At 41.5% G+C, this 26,124-nt stretch overlaps 1 protein-coding gene across 4 annotated transcripts in view; it reads right to left on the bottom strand.

Moving 5' to 3' along the window:
• ADAMTS2 (ADAM metallopeptidase with thrombospondin type 1 motif 2) overlaps positions 1–26,124 on the bottom strand; it is a 190,130-nt gene that overhangs the window by 126,663 nt on the left and 37,343 nt on the right. Inside the window, exon 1 of one of the 4 annotated variants that reach the window (XM_041119265.1) lies at positions 1,879–1,944. The exons of the other annotated variants lie outside the window; for them this stretch is intronic. The gene's annotated coding sequence lies outside the window, so the exon portion shown is untranslated. Of the gene's footprint in view, positions 1–1,878; positions 1,945–26,124 lie in introns of those variants that run through there. 4 annotated transcript variants of the gene reach the window in all.

Genomic DNA, 26,124 nt, shown 5'->3' with positions numbered 1-26,124 from the left:
AGAAGAATGTTGATAACACTGATGTTTTCAGTTGTTGCTGAGTAGTGTTTAGACTACGTCAAGGATTTTTCAGCTTCTCATGCCCAGCCAGCAAGGCTGGAGGGGCACAAGAAGTTGGGAGGGGACACAGCCAGGACAGCTGATCCAAGCTGGCCAAAGGGGTATTCCATACCGTGTGACGTCATGGCCAGTATATAAACTGGGGGGAGTTGGCCTGGGAGGGATTGCTGCTCAGGAACTAACTGGGCGTCAGTGGGCAAGTGGTGAGCAACTGCATTGTGCATCACTTGTTTTGTATATTCCACTCCTTTTATTATTATTACTGTCATTTTATTACTGTTATTACTATCATTATTAGTTTCTTCCTTTCTGTTCTACTAAACTGTTCTTACCTCAACCCACGAGTTTTACCTTTTTCCTTCCGATTCTCTCCCCAGTCCCACTGGGTGGGGAGTGAGCAAGCGGCTGCATGGTGCTTAGTTGCTGGCTGGGGTTAAACCATGACATTAGGTAATACACAAAAAACATGACTTTCTGCAAAATGAGTATCTGCAGCAAATACAGAGTACAGGCTGCAAAAGTATAACAAGACTTTGGAGCAGGCAAATTCAGAACAGACTTCCCTGCAGCTACTATACAGAGAAACAGCATCGCACCTTTGCCAGTTTGGCTTCCACCTTTCGGATGCCTCCACCATCATCAGCAGGGCCCTTGTTTCCAAAGAGTTCAGCTGCAAGAGCTGTTACAGTTCTGTAGCTTTTTAAACAGAGACACGCAGTTCTTTCAGCTAAAATAATGCTTAAGCAAGAACATTTTGGAAGGTCTCTAGGCTTGGTGTCCACAGGTATGTGTAATTCCAAGTGGGAAAGAGGTGAGTTATTAAATAGCTGTTAAGAATGAAAATGATAAATGCAGCAGATCTTGCAGACTCAGGGGACTGTAAACTCGATTGCTGTTGTTGCAAGCAGGGAATACTAATTGCAGTTCCCTGCAACAGAGTTTCTCAATTTTAATCTTTCGGGGAGGAAAAGCATGAATATCAAGTCCATGAATTTGCTAAAAGCAAGATCCAAAAGGATTAACTTTCCCAATTTTAACACAAGGAACCATTTGAAATAAAGCGTTTCTGAGGTCACTTTGACAAAATGCATAGTTGAGTCCTACCCTCAGCAATAAAAATGAATTGACATTCTGCAAGAAAACAAAACCAGTCCGATTGGAAAGCTCTTCAGCTCAAACTCTCACAAAATGGGATGGTTGCTACACAAGTTTCTTTTCAAAAATATATTTGCTTAAGGCACAAATCACCACCCACTGAAGTCAACGGGTGCCACATTCATAAATCTCAAGGCAGGATTCATAAATGGATTCATAAATATTAAAGCAGTTTAGTCTGACCTTCTATTTAAGACAGGCCAAAGACTTTCACCAAAGCATCGCTGCAGCCTCCCAAAAACAGTCTTCATCCTGAATTCAGCAGAGCTGGATCAGATCCATTAATGGGTAGGAAACAGAGTCTAGGTCTTTGCTATGGTAAACAAGATAAAAGGATCCAGACCACAAACTGGAGAAAAAGGTTTACTATATAAAAAAAAGTTTAATATATTAAATCCATCTGGGTTGAAACTTAGCATTTAAAGTAATTTAAAATTACATTATAGAAATCCTGAATCTTCCCTTTAAAAGATGTCACTGCAGCAACATTTCATATTCCAAAGGAGTGCGTGAGCTGCAGAGCGCAAGCTGCAAGGCAGCAGGAGCCAGCTCTGGCCTGGGCCGTTCCCATCTCCTCCTCCTCCGCTGTGCTCTACCAACCCTCCTCACACAGCAGCCCCAGCGCCCACACAACCATACAGTGAGCAGGTTCAGGAAGCTTACCCCAAAATCACCATCCTAGAAAGATGTGCACCTTGGCAGAACCAGGTCTCCCTGGTCCGCAGCTTCTGCCATTAGCTACTCCAGTGAAAGCAAGAATCCCAGCAGGTAGAAGTTCCCACCTGGGAGACAGCATCTCACACCCACTTCACACTTTTCCATGCAACAGCTCAAAACCCAAATCCAGCCACAGGTCCAGGGGTGACCAATGGTCCTTCTCTGCTAAATGCAAGTTTTACTTAAACTGGATGCCCATAAGGGTGAGGGGAAACAAAAGCACCAAAAGTTTGCTACAGCTGGGGCTTGTTTTCCTTTCCACATCCTATAGACAGGCTTATTTTAACCTTCCTTCTCTTTCTTACCCTGTATTGGAGGAATGAACCTGGAAAGGGGTTATCCAAATGAGAGCATGAAAAACTAATGAGAGATGAGCTTTCAATTTTATACTGCACTCAGTTGTAGGCTCTCGGTACAAGATGTCAACAAAGTGCAAGATTCAGTACAGAAACTAAAATAATTAATCCCTGGAGGAACAGGCTTATTAAGAAGGATTAAATCAAAGAATTAATGTGCACTATTCGTCTATATGACAAAGAGGAAGGGAGGCATATGATAACTCTCCAAGATTTGAAAGCATAGAGAGAATAAGAATTGCTGATGAGAAAAGCTTGGACATACCAGGAAACAAACAAAAAAAGAAACTCTGATAGAAATTTTAGCTTGCAATGCTATAGGCAATCTTATGCAGCTTAAAAAAAAAAAAAAAAACCACCAAAAAAAACCAAACCAAAAAACAAAAAAACTCAAAACCTTGTCCATAAAAATCTTTAAATTAACATTCCTTATTCTTTACATTGCACTAGTACCTACAGTTCAAGGAACAAAGTTTAGGCATTGCACAATAACAAATACATTTTAGCAGACTTCCACAGAGGAAGAAATAAAGAACATCAGCTGAGCCCAAACCAGGCTCAGGGAACTCAGCAGTAGCTGGTGATCTATGTCGTTGGAAAAGCGAAATCAAATGTGAGCTGGACCTCTACTGTAAGCCCCTTGCTTGAGTGGAGAGAGCCCAGCCTGTCCCAAGGCTCTGCTTCATCCTGACCAAGCCAGCAAGGCAAAGGGGAGTTTCAGGGCAGTGGGAGCTTGGCTGTAGCTGGAAAGAAGCTGGAGGCTCTCCATCCCTAACTTCACAGGCTAGCCACAAAAACAGAAGCCAGACAGACCACCCAGAGACACGTGAAGCAACCTCCTCACTGCTACAAGTGAAATAAAGTGCTTTCTCATATAAATTCATACCATTCCTTAAGGGCAATGTATATACATCCATATGGCAACCTGACTGCTAGAGCAAATGCGGTGGATCTCACAGCATGTCTAGAGGTCTCTTAGGAAGCACTGGGGAGGAGTTGGTGCTCATCATCATTATGGGCCTGAGGACAGAGGTTCAAGTTGCAAGTTGAAACCAGGAGTTTCATCATGGCATTGTTTTAATGTTCCCAGTCTGATGAAAAGACAAGTCAGACAGTGCGTGGCTGAGGAAATGAGCTGTGGATTCAGTGGATATGGAAACAAGAGTTGGGATTCACTAGGCATTGGAAAAAACTCTGGAATGGATAAAGTCTGTCCGGGAGAGATCAGTTTCTCCCATATCATCACTGTATTGTGTACTGGAAAGGCTGTAAAGAGCACTTTAAATAAAAGGAGAGGAGGGTACAGAACGGCAAGTATGATGTGTACTGGTAAGAGTGTTATCAGACACTCGGTGAAAACACGACAGTCTGGGGACACTGTAACAGCAGGATAGGAAGCACACAGGAACACACCAGCCTGCCAGTGGAGAAGAGAGCCCAGAATTAACTCAGATTAACCATTTAATCATGTCAAAGAAGAATCCAGTATCCCTCTAGATTAAATTCTACGTGTATATAGGAAAAGAACAGTATAGGGCAATACTATCAACTGACCAGGACAGCAACAGCAACTGAGATACACTGAGGGAGAACAGAAGCACCTCAAGGGCAGGAAGCACATAGCAATGAAAAGTGTCTACAACCGCTACGGTGACTGGGCAAATACCATCTTGGGGAGCAGTGCTGAGGATAGATTTTTAAGTATCATTAATGATTGCTTCATGACGCTCTTGAGACCAAGCTCCGCAAAGGGGATGCAGCCCTCGACTGCGTGAGCAGTGTGGTTGAACTGTTGCCGTTGAATACTCGGTAGCACTGACCACATCGTGCTTGTGTTTGATGTCCTGTCAAGAGCAACAAAATGTTTAATATTTCTGCTGCAGTGTTAAGGTCCAGAAAAGATGACTACATAAGAATAAAGAAACTTGTTAAAAAGGAATTAAATGGGCTTAAAACCTAAAAGAGAATCTCATTGCAGGCAGCATTGAACCATTTAAAGACAGTGTATTGAAGGCCCAGTGCAAGTGCATACCATCCACCAAAAAAAGTTCAGGAAGAGCAACTGAAAGTCAGCATTGCTAAACAGCAAGGCAAGGGAGGGTTATTGGAAGCATAGAGGCATCATACCAAAAAAAAAAAAAAAAAAAAAAAAAAAGAGCCCAAATTAGGAAAATTGAAAGGGTCATAAACTGGCAGATTAAAGGTAAAATCACAGCAAGGCAAGCCAAAAGAGAGTCTGAGGAATAACTTGCAAAAAGCGTAAAAACTAATCATAAAACCTTTCTGAAATACATCAGGAGTTGAAAACTCATCAGGGTATCTGTAAGGCCAAAAGATTACCCAGGTCTAAAGGAGCACTCAGAGACAGTACCATAACAGCAAAATTAAATGAGGTTCTTCAAAACATGCTCACCTGGCAGAGGCCCCTATGGAGGAGCTCTCTCCATCTAAGGTTGAACTGAAGGATCTGCCTCAAACTGAAAAATCAGAAGAGGAGGTTATATAATAAAATCTACAATGAAGAGGTTACAGGACTTCATTCTGACAAAACTAAGAAATGAAACAGTCCAGCTCCTGCATGTGTCGTGGTTTGCCTCAGAACCAGAGGACTGAGTGCAAATGAAAACACAAAGCCAAGTTCTAAGAGGAGCTTCTGAAGAGAACTTGGGTACAAAGACCAATAAGCCTGACAGATGATGGGGGTACGGCTTCATACAACATGCATTTCAGTTTTGGAACCCCTTGCCATAGGAACTGTCTACTAAGAAAACAGAAGGCTACTAATGCTAAGACACCAAAGACAATCACTCACTACTGGCCAGTTTTGAAGACAAGATAAGGACTTACACGGACATCTGGTCCAACACAGTATAGCTCATGTGATTTTGTCTTTCCCTCACACCTTGATCACCTCCAGGTTTTTATGTTTTTTGCTGTTTGTGCTTTTCCTGATATTTTTCTCCGCTACTCCCTCCAAGGCTGCAGCTACTAATAAAACAATTTAATATTGTCTGAATTGAAGGACAAGAATGTTCCCTCTGCCTGTTCCTTAGACTATGGCTCCAGTAACCATAAACATTTCACCAAACTCCAAGCAGCACAAAAGAACTTAAAATACTCACATGCACACATAAAACTCTAAAGGATACAAGCACAGTTAGATAATAACTGTAGAAACATGTAAAATTAGCAAGAGTTGAAGTAGAAGGTAGACTGTTAATAACATTTTATTTTGGAAAACAAAAAGCACTTATACTCTTAGGCAAAAGTTAAAAGAAAAGTGCCTGTTTTCTCAAAAAATTAGAAATGAAGCTCCAACCTTTTTGCAGCAGCTAGCAACTAGATAGTCAGAAGTTGGACACAACATACACTGAGTCAAATGGAGCCTATAAAGCATGCACTCCCTGAAAATAAGAGAGTATGGAAAATAAAAACAAAGAAAGACGCGTAAATCAGCCTGTAATCTTTTAGAACTACTAGAAATCAAATTACATACCATATGTCAGTGGGCTAGTATATTCACACCAGTAGAGCTGGGTTAGTGCCACCACACATTCTGGCAAGTTTACAAGCGGCATGCGTTTATTTGGACAGTACTATTATCACAAAAGATATTAAGGAAGTTCTTCAAGAGGCAGTTTCCATACTTTACATGTCTTCTACAAAATGATGTGGCTTTCTTATTTAAAGTTGCCTGTGAATCTCATGAGATTGCTTTAGAATTAAACAGACATTATTAATTTAGACTACTAGGCAGAGAGAAAAAAAAAACATTTGTAGCTCTTGAGCCAACAACAATGTTTACAAACTTCTCAAAGTCAATTGTCCAAATATAGTTACAAGAACTACAAGCCAGGAATCTGGATCAGAGGAAATATTATAGTAAGAAAGCCAGCTATCTCCCCTTATAAATGCAAAAAATGTTAGTTTTCAAAAGAAATTATCAGATAAATTGTATCAGCTCTACCACCCAAACCAAAGTCAGTTATTGCAGTCATATCTCTAAGTCCTGCCTAGAGGAGGAACAAATATCCAGCACAGGGCAAACATAGCTGCTCTGTGTTTCTTGAGGGCATCCAGAATGCTGATGAGGATACCCACTGGTGACATGGGGGCATCTAGGGCCTGACAGTGAAACATCCCTCATCCAGAAAACAGAAGTTCCAACCAACTCATGCGCATCCCAGACCAGACAGATGAACACACTGGTGGTAAGACATGGCCGTATGACCAGCAAGCCACTGAGCTTCACGATGAACTTCCAACATTTCTGAAAAATTACAAAGGAGGTGAACAAAATCCTCACTTTTCCACTTAAAATTTGCTGCAAACTACACAATTCAGGTTAGAGATAGCACTATCAGGAGCCCAAGAGACACAATTCAGACAGATCAGGGAATGAACACACAGGAGACTGTCAAATGGAAGCTAACAACGACAAAAAACTGAAATGCTTTGGCAGGAGCACTTAACCAACCTATACATCTTACAAAGTCCTAAATTAGCTACCTCCAATTCAGGTGAGAAATGCATGACTGTTGTAACAAGTTCAATGAAGATTTCCTCTCACTCTACAGTCAAAGTCAACCAGCACCAAAAGAGAAAAAAAAAAAAAAGAAAAAAAATAGGATGTTTAAATATGGGATAAAAAAAGACAAGACAGATGGCATTATTATTTTGTTACACAAGTCAGTGGCATAGCTGCATTGAAAACACTGGATTCAAGATGCCTGTAAATACAACCAAACTGAAATGTTTCCAAAGAAGTTGAATGGGAATGACCAGGGCCTCAAAACCACTCTCATTTCAGCAGGGAGACTGAAGACATTAAATACTTGTTTTAATATGAATGAGAAAGACAGAGGAAAACAATTAATGGTACAATATGGAATACCTGAAAGTCATCTCTTCATTTCACAATAAAGAGAAAGAGAGTATCAATTAAATTAAAACATGATTTCCCCTGCCTCCCTCTGCCTAAAACAAATCACAGAGTAACTCCACAGTTTTCATTCTCCAGCTGACATCTTATAGCAAATTAAAGACCTTTAATACAAACAGTGAGGAGCCTCAGAAGCTCCAGGGTGCCCCAGAAAGAACAGAAGCAGGTCTGGACTTCTTGGTCTTGGACTCTTGCCAGACCAAAAGACTTTATTATACGAAAATGCCCAGAGGATCCTAAAGAGAAAAATCTCTTTTAGTTTATTTGTTTAACTAGTGATATTACTTCATATTTATGGGTTGAGTTTGTACTGGTAGCTTTTTGTTTTTACAAGTCTATGTTCCAGCTGACCCTGGTTTCACAGTACTTACACCTACTGTGACAGTTTTACAACCTGTTGTAGCTGCCCCACACAACACGGCCAAAGCCAAGCTGTTCTTTTGGTAACACCGTCAGGTTTCATAGCTCTCCTTCAACAGGTTTCAAATTCTATTTAGGTACCTCATCTCTATGGTAACTGCCAACCCTACGGAGCCTCACAGCACTGTGCCAAAGGAAAGCAATCCCCCATCCCTCACTGGGGAAACTGGATGCAGGAAAACTGGATGACTTGCCCAAGGTCATGCAGGAACTCTGTGGCAGAGATGGGAAACCAGATGTCCTGAAGGCCAAATCCAGAGCATGAACCACAAGATACCCTTTCCTCTCCTACCAGCAAAACCTCCCGCTCCAAGCGGCTCTCAGCATCAGAGTCACTTCCGAACATACCGCAGTTCTCAGTTTACAAAGCATGAGCCTTAAGGGATACGTCATTACGTGCTCCGTCCCTTTGCTACTCTGCTGCAATGAGTCGGTCAACGAACAACTCTCTCTTCCAGCTGCTTGCCGCCAGCACAGCCACCAGCCCAGGCCAGTCGCTGCAGCGCAATGAGGAGCTTAACACAATTAGACTTGCATGGGATTCATCTGAACTCTGGGGAAGCAGGAATTTCACAAAGCTATAAAGGTTGTTTTAAAAAGTTTTCCAGATTTTATCATTTTTCACACAGTCTGCAATTCTCCTTCCTGGCTTTTGAAAAATGACACACAGCTGTGCTTTGGATCACAGCTGTGCCTTTTGGCAGCAGGCGGAGGAGGCCCGATGCTAGGCTGGGGCAGCCAGCATCACCCCGAGCCGCTCAGTGTTTCTCATCAGTGAGGAGGGACCGGTGCCCCTCGCTGGCATGGCAGGGTGCAGCATTGCGGGCTCCTGCTGTATCACAGCATTTCTGAACTATTAGATACCAATTTGGATCTGCTCTCCTGAGTAGAATCAATGTGAAAAAATGAACACATACATGAAAGGCGTTGGGGAAGATACAGGAGAAAAATCTAATGACTGTTGGCTTTCCCCCCATTTTAAAGCAGTTTTCTTTCTTGTATTTTCTACTTCAGGTTTTTGTTTTTTTATTTTTGGTCTGTTCTGGTGTAACCTAGGCTCCTACCAATTCTCAGCATCTTATTTTCACATCCATCTTTTCCCCAGATTCTGAAGATATTTTCTGCCTTTTCCAGAGAGCTCACTGGGTTTCATGTAGTTGTGGAACAGATGGCACAACACTTAGATTTGCTTTAGTAAACGGACAAATGTGATCGCTTTGTTCTTCTTCTCTCGCGTCTGCGCTCAGTGGAGAAGTCTGCCTCTGCGAGCCAGGCGGCCGAGGACAGCGATTCAGCGATGCCGCGGCCATCAGCCGGCAGCGGGGCAGGACCGGGCGCTCGCCGAATCTCCCGGAGCAGGACTTGGGCAGCGTGGGTAGGCATGGACGCAGCACCTCCCAGTCGGCAGCACAAGAACCAAACGCAAACAGCCACGTTCCTCCCAGGTCTACAGGAATAACAAACCTTGGGAAAGCGTTGAAGTGCAAGGGGAGGTAGGGAGAATGAGAAGCACGAAAGAACAAGATACACTGACTCTCCCAGAAGAGCCTGAGGACACGTACTGTCATTTTTAGCCATATTTCAACCTCTTAAGCAGCCTTCCATCAGTCAGAATTACAGTATGTGGAAGGAACCTGTTCCGTCTTGGAAAGCCAGAGGCCACTTAGTCTCATGACAGAAGACTGTCATCAGACCCAGCTTCTTGCACAGGGTACAGAGCAGTGAGAATTAACCCCTGGCCTGCCAAGCGCTCTCCTGTGGTGGCAGACACATGCAGCAAGTCATCCCTGAAAGTTTTGACTGGTGATGGATGAAACAGACTTTATAAATCCAGGTATGGCTAGGTCACATCATGCTTATATAGAGGACTCCACTCATTCTTCAAGTGGGCTCTCACGTTCCCACAAAGCACAAACATATAGGCCCACAGTGGCACCTCCAGGGGTGTCCCTCAGTTAGTGGTCCAGATTTCTTCTGGGCACAAGTGCCTCATAAGAGAGAAGATGATAATGAGTTCATACTTCCAACTGATCACATCAGCAACCAGACGTGCGTTTGAAAGAGGTCTAGGCTACGAGAACATTTCAGGTCACTCCTGCTTTGTCTTCCTACAAAGGCTTAAAATTAAAGGGCAGTCCTTCTAGCCCTCAGATGTGATGCTCGTCTTCCTCTTACTCCGGGCTGTCAGCCCTTCCTCCTTCTTCACAGTATCACCAGCCCATTTCAGAGGGACCAAAGGGTCAGCCCACTTCAATTCATTAAGGGATTTTCAGATACCCATTTTTGGTTTCCATTTGGGCTAATATCCATTTAGAAATATGATAAATTACCATGAGAAGGAGATGTCATTTTTCGACCCATGGGGATAATCTCAGAGGAGGAAGAGAGGAAATATAAGGAAGGTTAATTAGCCCTGAAGTCTTGCTTTGGGAAAAAACAGCGCGTGAAGAGAGGGATTATTAAAACACCTGTGTGCTCCCAGAGCTCAGACTCCTGGTTTCACATTGGGCTTGTGATCCTCGATGTACTACATTTGGGATGTCTTCACTTTATCAGCCAACATTAATACAGACAAAATTTTAAAGGTACTAACGCATCCTTGGTCATAAACGCATCAGCATGTTCATGGGAACCAAATGATTTTAGCATGAACCAACTTCATCCACTTACTAACTTCTATATTCACAAGCGTGTTGTATTTGTAAAACTGGTCACTACAGGTAACAACACTTAACCACAGCTCTGACAGAAACAATCTTTGGTGGCTACTTCCTACCTTGGGCAAAGAGGAAGAAGAAAAGAGAACAGACTAGTGAAGGTCAACATTTTTCTATCAATTTTTTTTTTTTAAGGGTTTTCTTACAGAGTTTCTGCTGAATTTTTATAGTTTATTGGAGGAAAAGAAAAAGTCATTTTATTTCAATCTCACATGAATTGAAAACTTTTTTTTTAATTTGACTCTCTCCAAGTCCCTTTATGTATCTTTCAAGAGTGAACAAAATTTTGCTTTTTTCTACCTCTTGCAGAGATTTTTAAAATTAGCATAATGCTTTAAAATTAATTGCATTTTTAAAATAAGAGTTACTTCAGCTTTCTTGCAGGCAGCTACTGAAGTGAATCACATGATTATGCAAACTACAACCAATATTTTGGTGCCAAAAATACAGCTCAGCAGAGAGATGTATAAATACTGGCCAAACCTTGGAAAATAAGGGTTACAGAAGTAGATAACAGAACTCTCCTTTCAGCAGCTATTCAAATTTCCTTCCTTTTTAACTTCCTTGGAAAGGAATCAATTAAGAAACAAACATTTCTTCAGCTTCTGCACCATCCTTTTTTATTGCTTCTGTCTCATGGGGGAAACTAAATCACACCTTAAAAATTCTCCTAACATTTGCTTTCAGAAAGCAAAGTCACTCGCTATGGCCAGAGCTCTCAGTGCTCAGCTCCTGTGCCCGAACAGTCATGGGGCTATAAATGCAAAACCTCAACTACAAAATTCGGGCAGCAGCAATCGGTCTTTGGGACTCTGTTCTTCTCTGACACTTGCATGTGACTCTGCAGCAATCAAGACACTTGGCACAAGTGAAAAATATATGCAAACAGAGGGTTTTCCGATTTTACAAGTGATTCATAGGGGAAAAATTGCCGAAAGACCCATTTACTTTCAAATTCCTTTTTGCACTCTGCCAAGGTAAACTTGGGCATTTGTACATTTCTGTTCAGTACTTGTACAAATTTTATAGAGGGCTAAAATTAACATGCAGGGACTCTTAAATACACCTCATTAAAAAAGACCTGAAATATAATTAAATATTTGTATGCATAAAAAAGTAAGTAAACTTGCTTTTCAAACCTGGACCTAACCTTTCCTAAGTGAAGCACGCATGCAAAAGAACAGCCAGATATCTGGCATGCACATGTACTTCTAAAATGACAGCCAGGGACTGACATTAGGAGGCTCCTGTGAATTTAATGGAATAAAAAAAGAAATCATTAAATTAGAGTATCAGTACCACAGACCAACTCTGCAGTGCAAATACATGTACAGAACAGCACAGACCATGTGATCACACTATCTAATGTGACTACAATGGTTTTTAAAAGCATTTGATTCATATGGAAAACATGTGGATAGAGAAGCCTAGAAAGATACTCCCCCATCTGCCACCTTTTCCTCCAGTAACTTCTGTCTCACTCAGTAGTCATGCTAAGCCTGCAACTCTTCTTAGAAAGGAAAGGATTAACCATACTCTTAATTCTTGCTGGAAATGCCTAAACCAGAATAGCCCACATGCTTATTAATCAAGACACATGGCTCTAGCAAAGACCTTGGACACTGTGCTTAAAAAAGCACGTCCCTTCATGCAGTACACACCTATGGGTGTCCGATCTCATTCTACTACGATACAGAAGATGAGTGAGCTAATTGGCTGAATTTTTTCCATTTTTTCTCCACTGATTTGTTTTGCATCATTTTATTTGAGCAATACAGACAAGATCTAGGTCCTCTTGAGTGAGCTAATGCTCATTAATAATACACATAACTTTACTGGAATTTGTTCTTCCTCTTTCCTTTGACCCAAGTGTAAGGAACTGTGCACTGAAAAAAAATATATAGATACGCGTATTTTTGTCTTTTTGTGCATTTCAGACAGCACAATGTGCCTCCCCTACACAGCCCATTTAAGGATGTATAATGTCAAATCAAAACAGGTTATGTTCATCTCATCTATTATTAACCAAGAATCTTCTGTACAGATTTGAGTATATGTTTACTCTGTGAAAACCTACATATTGCAATCTACAGTTAAGAGCAATACTAGACACCTACATAAACAGAGAAAAAGCAGGAAGAATTCTGCAAAGCAAATGAGCAAATGCTAAGTAGATCCTATTATATTGCTCTGACTCTGTTGCAGTGGAAAAGGGAGAATAAATATTGAACATGCTGTATTATCATTTATTTTTGCTGAAGTAGCTCAGAAGTAAGGAGGTAGGCATTGCATAAATATACAACCCACAAACTGCTTATGATCAAACTACAACCCTGCACACAAGGACTAAATACAAAAAGCAAACCAGGAGTGGGGTAAACATCAGGTAGTCAGAAAGAATTACCATCTGCCAATATGCAGCAGCTGGAGAACTTGAGCTTGCATAAGTCAAGTGTAGTTACCCAGGTGCACATGGCAGAGACTGCATCGCTCAGCTACGCACTGCTACGCAGCTCGGGACACTGCAGCTCAGGCACCTGCCTCCTGCCTGCTGCAGTTTGCATATAGAATCATAGAATCCTTGAGGTTGGAAAAGACCTTTGAGATCATCGAGTCCAACCATAATATGCACGATCCAGGGCACAGAGCCCCGGAGGCTGACTCCATATGGGAGGCACATGTCAGGCTGAGGGCATAACCACGCAAGAAATGATGAAAAAGCAACACGGATTACAACAGATTGCCAGTTATCAATTCAAATGCGACAAACGATCCCTGCGGGCAATGCTATTTCAAGAAGTGTCTACCTGGCAGGGGAGCAGCTGAGTCCGGGAGCGTGGGCTGCCAGCCTGAGCTCTCCTGAAGTTGCACTTTCGGTGCTTATCCAACATAAAATATAGTTGGGGTAAATTACACATATTTCTTGAAGTTCTTAGGGGATTTCAAATTGCATTTATAATGACAACTTGATCACTGAGACAGACTAGAAAGAGAGGCAACAAAACAGGGTGTTTCATAAGGTCAGCATCGCTTCCCAGCTTGCAGGAGTCCCCAACCTCAGCACAGAGTAATAAAGAGCGTGCAGCCAGAGCAATTACAGCCAGCAAACCTGGCGTAGGCAGTATGAAGCACCTTGTCAAATAAGCAGCAGTATACATGTCTAATGCCTTTAATTTTGTATATTGCAATCTGGTGCATTAATAAAGCCCATTAGAATGGGCAAAAGAAAGATTGGAGCAATTTCTACAGATCAGTGTGCTTGGAAGCATTACATTAGCTTCCAGTTTTGAAAAAGTGCAAAGATACATGGTTCTCATTAGCTGACGAGTTTTGTGAAAATTACAGAAAAGATATTTGAAGGTAACTAATTCTTGCTACTGTGCGACTGAGTCAATGTTGTTTAAAAAAAAAAAACCACCACCAACCCACAAACCACCAATCTACTTATATTAAATTTTATAATCCTTGGGCCTGATATGGACTTGTTCTGACCCACTATTAAGAACAGAGAAACAGACAAAAAAGTCAGAGTTCCTCTTCATTCATTCTGCAAACTTAGGCCTGAAAAAGTCAACACTAGAGTCTGGTAATATTGCCATGATGGAGATGGCCTTTGTATATTGGTTACTATGAAAATCAGAAGTTAAGTTTCAGAGTAGGTAGAAGACAGGAACATATTTGACAGTTTATGTTTGTTAATGAAATTGCTTCATCTGCCTTCTAATGAAATAATGTTTTGGCAGAACAGCTGGCCAGAACGGGATATTCTGGCAAATATTGCAATATTCTCATACACTCATGAATCAGAATACTCTGGAATCTTAGTCAACTCTTTCAACAAAGCAAAAATCAGCAAATATGATAATCTAATCAAAAAATGGAAAAATAAATCCTGGAATTTCTGTGTCCAGTGTAACAGCTGAGCTTCTGAACATCAACCGCTCACAACAAATCGCTTGTGAATGAGCTACAAAGTAAGGATTGCTGACAGAAATTATTTGGTGCATAATTTTAATTAACAACTGAATTCAAGCAAGTCATGCTTTATTCCCAGGCAATTCAAAATAGAAAAAGGTGGCAGTCATAAAATAAATTACTCTTTATGAATTATTCACCCAGTTCTATTATCTTTTTCAGAATTTCCAATCTGTTCCCTAAACCCTACTGTGAAAAGTTCAATACCATATTCATTAAAATAAACTTAACGTAACTGAACCCTGAAGGAAAGCATACAGGGATCAGTCATTACAACCAACTGTTCTGCATCTGAAATTCCTGTTTTACACAAATGCAGAAAGTGTTATCTTACCTGCGGTTTAAAATACATATCAACACCTGAATTGCAAGTGCTATCCTTCAAAAGAAACTAAAGGTATCTGGGCATGACCTACTGACCTACTTCAAGACAATCACTGGCAGATTTAAAAGACATTGCCTCTTTCCTGACAGTAGCTGGCTGTCATAAATCTCAGGATGAAGCCCTGATCATAGACCCTTTCCCTCACCATGTGAAAGAACATGCCTAAGGTAAGGTGAGTCTCGGGCGAAGGGAGTAAACTTTCCAAGTCCTGACGTTCCCCTTGCACTAAACCACCACTTGGGTCTGTCCTCCAACAAGAGCAGGAAAGAGGCACACAGGCTGCTGAAACAGCAACTCCCTCGGTCCGCACTGCCAGGATGCAATCACAGACCCTCTGGTGATTCATGAAAGTAAATCCTATAATGGAGGTAAGCAAACCAAACATATTCACTGACCTTTGCTTGGGGAAAGCAGTACAGTGATGAATGAAGAGGAACTGGAGCTGCCGCTCTCTGTATTACTCACCATGGAGAGTTCACTTCTCCCCCATTAGTAAACACGAAAATATGTAGTTTTATCGGCAGCCAAATAGCCAGGCTGTGGTCCTCGGAGAATAATCTGGCAGTCATTGCTGCAAAGTTTCTCCATTTGGTTTGATATTAAGTTAAATAAGATGTCTCAGATCTCTCTCAGAACAGTCATCTGGTGTGTTATCTCCCATGTATATTAGGAGGGCTGTTTTCCTGAAACCTAATGTATTATTGTAACTAGCATATGTCAGGGAATTGCAAATCAGCACATTACAGAGCATTGCTGTAGTCCCAGCCCTGAGAACAAAATACAGTACTGTACCAGAGGACAGGACCGTACGTCAGCAGAGAAGCCTCTGCTCTGCTGGGAAGCTGAGCGCACGCTGCTCTGGGGACGCTGGGATCCCAAACATCAGGCAGCACTGAAGGAAGGAGACCTACGATGCAAATCTAATATTTACATTCTTTCCCAGAATCTTAGCCAGATTGTCAAAGGTTTGTTGGCAGTTCAAGTAAACCCATGGAAGTATATAAAAGCAGGAAAAGCAACATGACTTTGCATTACCTGAGGATAAACAAGAGGGCCCAGAACAGGTAGTGATGTACATCAGAGCAACTTCTGTCCCTCCAGGTCACCATAACGGAGGGGGAAGCCTGCGCTCACTGAGGAGAGACGAGTGACATTGCTGTGCTCGGTGCTTCTATGTATAGGTGACGGAGAAACAGAGGAGGGGAGAGCAGAGAGGAAGGGTGGCTCTTTGAAAGGCTGGAAAGGGGCTACCCATCCACTTCCTGAGAAACATGTCAGCATAAATAAATTACCTCCATTCTCAATTAAATAAAAACATTTTCAATGTCTGAGTTCTCTACGAATCTCAAAGAAGTTGCTGTTTCTCATTTTTTAAGGAAAATTTAAATTTTCCATAGATACTTCTGAGCAAACTGGAGGGAGGGCAAGTGTTCTTTTCAGAAGCAAAATGGACCAAAACCTTCCAACTAACCCTAACGGATCTACAGCTGTGTTCCCTCTGCTACGTCACCACCCCGACCCTACACAGCCCCAGCCTCCAGTTTGCATCCAAGAAACATGACTAATGTGCTGGAGGAGTAATCCGATGACTCAAAATTCTGGACAATGACCTCTCAGGGCAGCATTGTATGGCCTGAACACAGCACACACTCTGACCTACCAACAGCCTATGTACCTCCTGAACAAGAACAGGCTGCAGAGGCAGTCAGAGGAGCAAAAGGAAAACAGGCCCCACAAGTTGCTGACCCGGTCCCTGTTGCTCTGTCCACTCCATGCCAGCCTAACACCCCAGAAAACATTTTCCTTGGAGTCTCAGCAGACCTGCGGCTGAAAAACGCTTAAGATAAATCCTCTATTTGCTGTGAGCAGGAAGGAAGATGGAACGGGAAAGCCCATAACTCAAAACACCAAGGGGAGGAAAGAAAAGAGAAGAGATGGGAAAGGCAGAATGGGAGAGAAAGCAGAACCTACAGTTAGGGGCAAAAAGGTCCAACAGAAAAGGATCAGGCAGCGAGGAGGAGAGCAAGCGGTTTGCTATCCAGCTGCCACCGATGAATTTTTAGAAGCAAGAAATTTATATCACAGGAAATATAAGGTGATGAAAAGAACATCATTCAAGGTTTCTTCCTCACCACATATATGCCTGTAATTATTTCTTATTATTCTTATTTTTTTCAAGAAGAGGGAGAGAGAACCAAGCCCATTGCACTATTCTCCGAGATCGTTGCCTGGGTGCAGCAATACAACACATCCAGCAAGAATGACCCGCGGCAAGTGAACATTCGTCTGCAGTTCAACAGCTGCACATTGTTTTAAAGATGAACAGAAACAGACAAAATAGATTTTGTGTTATTTTAATATCTACATATATAAATATATCTAGTAGGTAAAGGAAATCGAAATCCAAAGCGCTAGCAGACTGCCAAAAGCAAAAAAACGTGGTATTGCTGTTGGGTCCAAAGAAAACAGTTTGTCTACCTTTTTCCAGGAACTTTAAAAGATAGTGACGGAAAGCAAAAGGAGAGGAGAAAAAAAAATTATATATATAAAAAGAAGAAAATTACCATGTAAATTGAAACCACATACGGGATCCCATATGTGTATCACATATTCCAGCTCATGGTATGCATTGGCCCTTTAACTCACAACTTCAGGTCAATACTCTCCACTGTCACTGTTCTCTCTTTAACCCACATCTGCTCTGGGCATTATTACACTCCGCGGCTTATTTGTTCATGTAGAGACAGAGGTAAAGACCATCTCTAAGTTAACAGTCAACTTACATTATTAACAATACAAAATGAGTTTCCCTGGAAAGCTTCACAGATCAGAGATGAGGTTCTTACCTCCTCTCTGGCAATGAGTTTTGCACTACCCGAAGGAACAGGTGGGGAAGGCTTCTAACCCAGAGGAGCCTCTCACTTGTGCTCACAGGAGCGGAGAGGTGAGAGGCTGACATGACCCCATTCACAGCCATCAGCCACATCTGCACTGGCATTTTTCTGTAAACCAGATTATTTAGAAAAAAGTAAAATTGTGTGTTCTGATTTGTGACTGAGCCACACCTCCCTCCCCCAGGTTAACCAGGCTCCGAGTCTCAACAGCCCAACAGAAGGGGGACAATGGACACCGGGCGGTGTGGAGGTGTTGCAAGAGGACCACTCCACTGCACCGTGGAGATGTTGCTGCAACTGATTTAAAAACAGAGCTCTGGGCATCAATCATGAAAGGAGATCTCAAAATAAGTGTAAGGGGAAAGTTTATGAGAGATGTTTCAGGTGCTTGGAGTAGTCTGGAAAAAAGTCATAGCTTAGCAGGCTTCCTACCAGATAAAGAGGCATCACAATCCAAAGCCAGAATGGTGAGCAGAATAAGCTGAGGTAAATGCCTCAACTACTGCCACAAAGTTGATGCACATAAATTAAAGCTCATTAAGCCCTGGGGAATATGCTCATCTAGAACAGGCATTTGTTCACCCTAACTTAATCCTACCCAGAAGATGAACATACAGCAACTACACTCACTTTACTGCCAGACAAGACCATTCTGGCAGAGGCTTGATATGCTCTAGCTAAGCCCCAGTAAATTCAGAATTTGAGTGAGTTTTCATCAATTTTGGGGGTTCTTCAAATAAACAATCCTCAAGCATTGTTAAAGAAATCTTAAGGCTACTATACTAAGTAAATAAATCATCATATTCCAGGGCAAAAAGCAACCACTCACAGCTTCAAAGTGGGGGGACTTTATGCCAGCAATTAATCTTCATGTACCTGCGACTGAGATGTTTGGCTTTGGCCATTTTGGGGGCAGAAAAACTGCCTAATGGGAAAACAGATGTTAACTGATACGATAAAGCACTTATTCCTGACACGGAGAACCAACACAATCTCATTTACATACAGTGCAACCCAACTCCCCCTGCCATCCGCAGAAATGCAGTACAATCACGGCTCCTGCTCCACAGCTGTGTTTCCTCAAGGAAGAGGAGAAGGATCAAGAATGCAAACACGCAGAATTCCTGTTGGTAGAGAGGCAACAAAAACAAGATTGTACAGTCTGTGAATTCAGACTGATAATCTAAGTTTTTGCCACCACTTTTCCTCTCATTGTACCACAAAAATTAAATTAACCTGGAGCCAGTTATAAATTTGCCTTTAGAAAAACAGGATTTGTTTTCTTTAAATGTACAGAGCTCTACCATCCTGCGATACATGAATTCTGCAGCCTTTGCACTTGAAGGGACATTAATTCAAATGAATACAGTAGCATACCACTACCATATATTACACTTTGTTTTTACAGATGTACATGGTTTTCAAATTGAAAGATAAAGTAATGCAAACCTAGGCAGGAGAATTAGGCATGCAGGCAAAGTCGATGTACAGGTACGAAATATAAAGGAGGACTGGCACGCTGACAGGACGTTGCTATTCTCTAGGGAAAACTAACATTGTAAGAGGGTAGAGTGTGCAGCTTGAGAACATCTGAATGGCTGAACACAGTTTCCTGTTTACATAAATTAAATTAATAGAAGATTAGTCTTTTCCAAGGTTTGAGTTCAGCAAGTGACGTGTAAATTCCATGTGACTCACAAATTGTTTGCATATGACCCAAGTGCATAGGATTTTCCATCCCAGGTCAGAACTTGGTTCCAGCATTTTCCTGTAATGGTGATTTCCGGGAAGGGGGATAGAAACACTAAGACATTGGAATCTTTTTTTCAATCCACCCTTCTAAAGACTGGGTCCTTAGGTCATGTGGGACTGGTCTGCCTTGGTAACTTTGTTTTGCAGGAGCAAGCCTGGGAAAAATGCAGACCAGATGGAAATATATAGCTATTATGAACTGTCCTAAGAAACACGCAGTATCTTCTCAGTCTGAGGCCAATGTCCCTGCAACATAGCACTTGGTATTTCTCCTGCAGAATGGTGAATGATCTCATCCACTCTATTCCCAACATAGGGGTTAGAGCAAAAGTGGGAGGACTCCTCTACAGACGGCAAATAGCCTACATTGCAACCACAAGATGGTAAGAAAGATGGGAAGCGAATTCTTACCATGTTGGGAATTGCATCTAGGGTCTGTATTCCTCAAAGAAAATATTCATATCCACCTCCACTGAATTTTCAAGTCTGATGCATGCCACAAAAAACAAGTAAGATCAGAAAAGCCTCATGTCTTCATTTTCCACTGAGGCCAAGCGCTATTTACTACAAACAGGGACTCTTTGATGATTGCCCCACTGCCAGAGTGGAAAAGGCACGCTCCCAGCAAGGACGGGCATCACACTCGCTATACGCTAATTGGAAGAATCGTCTGCTGGCTGTTTTAGCTGGCCTTGCAACCTCTTCACACACAGTCCAAACACTCCTCGTGGGAAAGCTGGCAAAAGCCCCAGAGAATTACAAAATGATGAATTTTGCTTGGACAAGAGAGATTGCCAGAGTTAATTATGAACCATTATTTAGACATATTGGTGAGGAAGACATAACAATCCCCAATACTCAGACTTATTATCAGGCCTGCCAAATTCATGCCTCTGGGTACAACACTGCACGTAGACCAAGAAATTTCTTCAGAAATTGGCACTGATGAAATTTTATGAATAAGCAAAACATCCCATTAGCAAGGGGTCTCTGAACATCCATTAGTCAGAGCAGCAATAAAAGTATGGGATGGAGCAGCCTATATAGTCACTTCTTGCCCTGTCCCAATGACACGGATTGTGAGAAAGATTTTCAGCCACAAAAAGACCCAAGAATGTTGATAGCTTGGGAATAGGCTGAGATTTTGCACTCTTAACTAGAGGGACCAGGGAAATAAGTCTGCACATTGCCAAGAAATTCAACCAAATTTAATTTCCCATCTCGGGCTTTTTTGTGTCTTCTCGACTTCCTGCAAATCAGTCATTATGCCAAGAAAATATCTTAAAAATATCGCAACGAACATAAACCCCACACTGCTAAAGCAAATGGTGAGTTAGAAAAAGAAAACATTTTCTCCAATGTCTGAAAAGCTTTGATGCCAGCTAACAGAAGATGAGAGAAGTAGTATAATAAGAAACTGAGAAAGGTTAATACATGGAGAGTGATGGGATATTTGGACAATATAATACAGGAAAGCTACTGAGAACTGCATTAACAGCAAAGCTCCAAGCCACTCCTAACAGCAATAATGGGGTGTGTTGATGGGACTGTGGAGAAATACATGGGGGATTTTTGCATAATATATGATGAGTAAGATCAAACATCTGTGCTTACTGGGCCAAAGACAGACACAGAGTTTGCAAGTATTTCTGTCTAAATAGAGCATGCTAGAGAAAGATAGGACAGCAGCGTCCATGAGCCTACTGATTGCCTGTGAAGCCCCGAGGGTCCCCAGTCACAATAACATAGGAACAAATATTCTCAGTACTCTGAGACTCCAAGATAAAAGCTCAATATCCTGTTTCCAAAGGTGTCCTGTAACTGCTTCTTAAGAAACTATATGAGTAAGGCAAGCAAGTAGCAATGTTCTCCAGAATATACTTCCTACTTCCAGCAAAGTGCTAGTCAGGGATTTCCTGAAGCAGCGCTGGTGACTGGATACTTCCCAGACCCTAATCAGTTTTTCTTCCATGAACCTCTGATGACTTGTTGAACTCACGCAACACTTTAGCATCCCCAGCATCACTCAGCAAGTAGTCCCATGGCTTTATTGTGCTCTGTGTCGGCCTCCTTGTGTTTGTCTGAAACTGCATTTTGTAAGTTTTATTTGATGTCCCTTAGCTGTTACAGAGGAAGAGACATGGGACAGTGATTACCTATTTACTTTCTCCTGACCACTCATGATTTTATAGACCTTAATATCTCAGTATCTCTTTCCATCTCCCCTCCCCTGGATTTGTTCTGCTGTTTGCAGCATTCCTCAACTGCCCTAAAAGGAGACAGGTACATGGTAGTCCCCATTCCACTCCCAGGGTCCAAGAACACAGTTTCACTTAGTTCCCACACTGCCGTACAAAGAGTCCGACCTTCCAGAGGCTCAGATGAGGAAGAGTTTTGTGGAAATGCTATGTATTATCAATGCGACTCACTAGCTGTTCCTCTCTACATGCTAAATTCTGTAATAGTGCTGCATTTCATAGTTTGGTTTTATATTATTTGGTATTACACACCATACCTCCTGCAAACTCACTGCAAAGATCCCATCTACTTGTTTAGTCTCAATTCAAGGTTAAGCTCCAATCTGAATACAAGATTTGCAAGTTATAATTCACAGTGACAGAACACTATACTTGATGAAAAGTGACAGACAGCAAAATTAGTGGTTTATCCTACACAACCACAGTCTCTTCTATCCCAGTGAAATCTTTTTTCTACCACTATAAAGTTCAAGCAATTCATGCTTAGAGGAAAGAACTCATTTCACAATTTTATCACTGTTGTTATGATACCAGCAGGGGTTTCTTTTAAAGCCTACTCTGGCAGGAGCATAACTCCCTGTGATTCTCTCCCTGCATTTAAAACAAAACAGCTCTAGCTGTTGTGGTTGCAAAGAAATATTTGAACTTTAATGCAATCTTAGAAGCTCAGAGGAGGCGGCAGATATAAACCCAAACATGATGAGAAATTAAACAACAAATCTGAGGATTTTTAACCAAATCTCATTTTCCGAGCAATTGGATTTAGTGCATGAACCTCCCTCTACACTCTACAGACTGCCTGTCTTTTTCCTAATGTTGTGCCTACAGCTCATGCAGGCTAAGACTGAGAAAGTTTAAAACAGGCTCCTTGGGTATTCATTTTGTCATGAAGCTCAGCACAGGCTTATCACCCTTTTTGGGAGGAAGGAGGTTGCAGTTGCAGGTTGTTTTGTTGGGGTTGCAGCCTCTCCATCAAGCTCTTGCTGCCTCAGCAATACTACTACCAATACTTAACTCAGTTATTTTAAAGCTAGTGCATGTAGTCTACGCAAGCTGCAATCGTACTTTTGACTCAAGTGCGATACACCTAAATTGAGTTCAGGAGGACTCTAGGTTGGATTTAGCAGCTCAGAGCTTCCCTCCACTGCTTTCCACGGTTCAGAGTACAACGGAAGCATCTTTTTCATTCTGTACATCGGACCAAGTTACAAAATAAATTCACACATACTCTGAAATTCATGTTGTAGTTTGTATCCAACTTCCATGTATTCGTGCCTGTTTATATGAAATCATTGTGTATTTTAAGGGTTTACTTAAGATGGGAACCTAGAAATGGTAAGAGCTGCTCTAGGAAATTGGTATTCACTTACAGTTTGTTTACATTTGATTCAGAACTTTTTTTCAAAAGCTTCTCTGAATTATTATTAGCAGCTTTTATACAATGTTGAAAACATACAGATCATTTTAAAAATAATACAAAGAACATTCTCTGTCCTGAAAACTTAATCATGGACTGAGTTAAGCTGGAGTCAGATTTCACAATCATCTTCTCAATTTGAGAATATAAATGGCAATATGCACTCATTTGAATAAAATGGCTTAGAAGTCAGCTACATACATGTTTAGCTGAATGAAGCAGCCATTTATCTGACAATCTTGGCATGTATGAAACTTATTTACAGGAAATTAAAAAAACACGGAGTTTGAAGATAAAAAGCTTCAAACACTCAGCGTTATAAAATTGTTCTACAATTGTTCTCAGCAAGATCAGTGGCACATTCACCAGCTATGTTTCGCACCCAGCTCTGGGAACTGACCCTACCCATCTCCCTTAATTTGTTTTTGGCTTATGACTTGGCAAACTCCTAGCCTGTTGCTTACTTCCACGAGCACTGACACGCTTCCCCCAGCACCACATTCAGGCCTCAGTGGTTTCCAGCCACGTCTGAACACATTCACAAACGCTACTGGAAAATTCCCTCAGATGTTTCAAGGTAGCTTTCTGACGAAACTCCAGCTGTGAGATAGCAATTTTTTTTCTTTTTTCTTTTTTTTTTTTAAATACAGATCACATTATGTTGCTCCCACATCGCTTATTTTAATTGTCTCCCTTCTCTAGATACACTGTGACTTGGCAGAAGACAACTCTGCCCAGCTCCTATACTCATGCCAGGCTTTTACATTCTATATGTTCCACTAAAAACAAAGGCTTTTTTTTTCCCCTCCCTTTAAACATTGTGTGTTTGAACACATATCAGTGCCCCCTCACTGACCAGACAGCCTAGACTCAAGAAAGCCATGATGGAACAACTGGCTCTTTAAGCTGTGCAGAAAATATGCATCCCACCTGCAGCTCACCAGGAAAAGTCACAAAATGTTCAACAGTTAAGACTGCATTAAAAAAAAAAAAAAAAAAAAATACCACCAAACCTCTTTATGAAGCCTTTCCACTATTTGATGGAGACTGCTTTATTTTTTGTAATATAACCTAAAGAAAGTCTTTAGATATACATACTTACAGGTAGGATGTTGAATTAAAAGCTGGATTGGCAGCTGACCATAACTTCTCCAGGAAAAAAAACTGAATGAAATACCATTAAAGCAAGTGAGCTGATGAGTGAATGCTGCAGGTCAGAGGCGGCATTAAATGCAATTTCCACAAATTGTTCAAATTTGGTTCTTCATAAAGTAAGGTCACAGACAGTACACCACCATCAATAATCAGATACTGTGATTGCTGGAGAATCACATGTGCTTCTAAACGTACAGGAGAACTGGACCTCAGCTGAACAGACCACCTTCAAGGAAACAGGACTACCAAACCACCTGAACTGAATAAAAAAATGCGATCCTTCATATAAGGAACAGATCCTCAGTCTGATATACCATGCCTGAATTCATACCATCATAGACTCTTGAAAAGTATAAAAGGCTATGTCATACAACATGTATTCAGTCAAATACATTTCATTTGGATATTCCCCAGGAGACAAGGGGGCATTCAGCATTTCACAGCTACTCTCCGCATCCACTCCCAGAGCCCAGAGTTCACATGAAAGTGTTTCCATGGGATGTCAAGGGGAAATTGGTATTTGGAAAGGGAAGTCTACTCTCCAATTTTACCACTTTAAAGCCTGTTTGATTCTTTTGAAGGAGAATGTCATGTTCATGCAGTTGCTGGATAGGAGAGGATAAGGAAAGGAATATCTTTTCCTGAAGACCTTCTGGTATCCCTTTCTGAAGATACCTGAGGAAGAGGAGTTCTCGCATCCATCTTCCACAGATGTCAGCGCTGACACTCTTTGTGTGCTACTGCTTTGGTTTAAGTGTCAGTGTATCATCACCCAGAAGCTCTTAGTAGCTGCAGGAGCTGTGGTCAAAGCAATCTAGACATCTGTCCCTAGTCACCAAATATGACTTATGATTTCTGACAGTTTCTATTAATTTATGTGAAAGACCGTAAGTAAAAAAAGAAGAAAAGAAAAAAAAAAAACAAAATCCCATACATACACATGCCTTAAGAACCAGCCAAAAAAACCGAGACAGGCAATACCCCATTTATCTGGAGAATGTGACAACTCCCGACGTATAAAGCTGGACCTTCTAATCTAGCCAATTTGTAAAACTACAGGAATTCATTCCAATGCTACACAGCAAGCGTGCTCCAGCAGAAAATCAATTCCAATGAGAAAAGGACTGTGGAAAGCACAGAATACTTATTTTAGTGTTTGATGAAGGCTGAGGTGGTTATTAATTTTTGTTTTTCCGTTATTATCAATGTATTTTTCGCTGCATGCATCTAACAGATTTCCAGGGAAACAGGGCATCAGATGACACAGAAATAACCTTCCTGCTCATAGGTTTGCTGGCTTTAGTACTTTTGCGAACCTCTTCAAAACAGGTCACAGATCCCAACGGATGATGGACTGTGGAGAGAAAAAGACTTTTCCAGTGTGTTCACAAAACCACACAATTCTAGCCACACAGCCTAGCGCTTAATTACCCTACAGCTCCATTCTGCCTACTCTAAATGGTTTTTATACTGGTAACACTTATTAGTGCCTTTTAAAAAAAGAACATGCCTTCTATGTCTCATTTATGGGATAGATCCAGGTATGAAGCCATTCCATTCTCCCACCATTAAGTCAGGTTTTGCTGCTTAACACACCGCTATTTCTGAGCACTCCAAATTTTACAAGGAAATCTTAGGCTTAAAACAGGACAGATCAGAATCACAGGTCCCCAAACCCCACATCTTGAAGGCAATGAAAATCCTAAGTCAGACTGGATTCTCACCTTGAGCTCACAATGTGAACTGAAACACTTATACTCAAAAGCAGATAGTTTTCTCTAGCTCATTAAATATTTAAACAACATATTATGGTGGGACATTTTGTGTATTGTCCATGCAGAGCAAACAAATGAGAACTCAGGGAAAAATCCTACCACATCCCAAATATTTGCTGGCAGGCTGGGAAATGCCACTGTCCATC

The sequence above is a fragment of the Aquila chrysaetos genome, chromosome 22 (genome assembly GCF_900496995.4).
Source record: "Aquila chrysaetos chrysaetos chromosome 22, bAquChr1.4, whole genome shotgun sequence".
Classification (NCBI taxonomy): Eukaryota; Metazoa; Chordata; class Aves; order Accipitriformes; family Accipitridae; genus Aquila; species Aquila chrysaetos.
Note: the sequence above shows the minus strand (reverse complement) of the source record. Positions and strands in the feature narration are given on the sequence as shown.